This window comes from Cucurbita moschata, unplaced genomic scaffold, assembly GCF_002738365.1.
Source record: "Cucurbita moschata cultivar Rifu unplaced genomic scaffold, Cmos_1.0 Cmo_Scf00015, whole genome shotgun sequence".
Taxonomy (NCBI): Eukaryota; Viridiplantae; Streptophyta; class Magnoliopsida; order Cucurbitales; family Cucurbitaceae; genus Cucurbita; species Cucurbita moschata.
The window spans coordinates 783198-785789 of record NW_019268531.1 but is presented as its reverse complement, the minus strand read 5'-3'; the positions used below and the strand labels follow the sequence as shown (position 1 = coordinate 785789).

The window sequence follows — 2592 nt, the reverse complement described above, 5'->3', positions numbered from 1 at the left end:
AGAATTCAAAATCCATTAAGCACAAGAAACATTATCACAGGAATAATGACCTTCGTTTAAATTTGAAGCCAGACCGGCTTTTACCTTTTTACAAGCCTGATTTTGAGAATAAAAGACCCAACATTTCATAGCACCCATGAACGCTAAGCGAGCGTGCCATGGAGGGCTTGTTTGTCCATGAAAGGTCCCTTCATGCCCACTGGAATGAATCCCAAGTCATTTGTTGATATCACTCCAGCTGAGAATGGTGACCCTGTAATGAAATGCCCAAAAATTCCTCTTTCATAGGCTGGAACAGCCGCGAATACAATGAATAGCATGCAATACCATTTAAGGGTTGTAGTAATCATGTTGGGCGATGTCTCAGGACCTTCACCTACTAGCAGGTCAAACATCGACCTACAAAAACCGTTATGTCATTCTCCATCCCTGGCCACTGGTAAAATCTTTTCAAATTCTAATACATTTTCGTACTTCCTTTGCGGAACATGTAAGATATATCGTGAGGTCATAATCTATTTCAAGATTCTCTCGTCTCGAGGAACTCAGAGAAGGACTTACCATAGCAAACCCCCGTTAGAAGAGTTTGTATGCTCCACTAGTCTCTATTTCTATTTGATTTCACACTTTGCTGAATTGCTCGATTGGACTACTATGCCATGTCTAACCGGATAATCATTCTCAAATTCTTCTTTAAATACTGCCTTGATTTGCTTCAACNCCTTATGCCCAGCTAATATGGTCGGTATCTCTCTATGAGGCGCTACCTCTACATGGCTATCTAGAACTACATGGTACCTAGCCTAGGGGTGTGCTGAATACCCCTACGCCCATATAGTTCTCCTATGGGGGGCGCGACCCAACCCGTTCCCATGCAGCTAATGGGCTGTACGACGTGGGGACACATNCCCTTACTAGTGTACTATCACCATCTCACTACTCTTCAGGTAGTTTCCAAACTCACGTTATCTAGCGTCTCTACTTCTGTCTGAGCATGCTTCACAAGTATGGTGTTACACTTATGTGTAAAAAAAAATAGAGTTCTACTCTTTGTAATCCAGATAACCTAAACAAGGGTTGGTTCTTACTAACATGCATATGAACTTTCTCCCTCCAGACACGAAGGCATGGCCATAGCTTGCCCGCTTTTCCTGCTCTTCTTAATCCTAAGGTTCACTGGATTACCTTAACAGTTTTCACGTTTGTAAGCAAGCATGTTCTGACCAAGAATAGGTTAGAACACGTTCATATGATCCTGATAACCACGTGCTGCTATTGGACTCGGTCATCTACTCCAAGGTCCAAAACGACTTGTCATCCATTAGGTGATCCATCAATAGGAATATCCTACACCCCATATCCTATTAGTGGCATAAAAGGGCACATCACACTTTTGGAAGTCCATAAACTTGAATTTAGCTCGTGAAGACTCCAATCAAACCTTGAAGTCATGACTTCCATCGCTTCACTCTCATTGTTGGTGAATTTTATCTCTCGACTTCCCAACTTAACCAAAACTCGGTTGAGGTAACGGTTTGCTTGAGGGGTATTTAATTCCTATAGTGATCGTCTTTGGTTGTACGAACAATATTGCTTGGGTCTACCTTTGTGGTTTATACCAAGGCATGCTCTATACTGTCTAAGCCTTCTACATGCTCTCCACATAGGCATGCTTGCCATCTAGAATTATGGTCACAGGAGGCTGGGTCCTAGGTAATTCACCTCGTACTAGGCCTTAGAAAGTCTCATGTTCATCTTTGGACGTCTCGCATTCTGCGGCGTCATCTCTCTATCTCCCTAAGGCTAGTAAGCTTTAACATGACCCCTCTCGGCCTCCTCACAATAACTCGCATCTAGCATTGACGTATAGAGTGATCATTCATTATTTATCGCCCTAAGGCATAATCATAACTACCACATAACCCAAAACAAACAACAAATTCACATGCTTTACATCATACCGTAACCTATTAAACAGGGTTAGACTGCATACCTGGTCGTGGCAAGGCGTGTCGTCGAGCTGAGTCACAGAGGTGTACGACTCTCTATCCTAGAAAAAGTCTACAGAATCTAAAACCGACTGCTCTGATACCAATCTGTCACGACCCGATTTTCGAGGGTTCGAAAACCAGACCGTGAACCAAAAGAAACGAAATCGAAAACAAACAAAAAGAAAGTAGAAGAAAAGAAAAACCAAAGTAAAAATATAAAAATACTTTGAATTAAAAACAAAAGAGAGAAATTTCGTTTGTTAATTATTACAAAAGAAATTGCAAATATAAAATGAAATACAAAAGACTCTAAAAGACCGAAAAGGGACTGACNTAAACGCATGCATACGTACAACGGAAGCTTAAGGCATACAAGCAACACTCAGATAATTCACCCAACACATCATAACAATCCATCTAATTAATCTCATTCATGGAGAGCTAATTTAAGGCAAAAATTACTAACATGCATACATACAATCCAAGCGAACCCTACAAGTATTTCTTCCTAAATACCGGGTGGTGACTTACTTGGTTGACGCGTGCCCTTTCGCTAGCGTTTCTTTGCCCGTGAGGTGTCCAAAACTACTGATTTCTCTAA

At 41.4% G+C, this 2592-nt stretch overlaps 2 long non-coding RNA genes across 2 annotated transcripts in view; both read right to left on the bottom strand.

Annotated features, from left to right (window-relative positions):
• The window catches only part of LOC111453757, a 1422-nt gene extending 708 nt beyond the window's left edge, over positions 1–714 (bottom strand). Inside the window, exon 1 of the long non-coding RNA XR_002712299.1 lies at positions 85–714. This is a non-coding gene — a long non-coding RNA (uncharacterized LOC111453757). The remainder of the gene's footprint in view (positions 1–84) is intronic.
• LOC111453754 overlaps positions 1–2592 on the bottom strand; it is a 5509-nt gene that overhangs the window by 1005 nt on the left and 1912 nt on the right. The window lies entirely within an intron of this gene.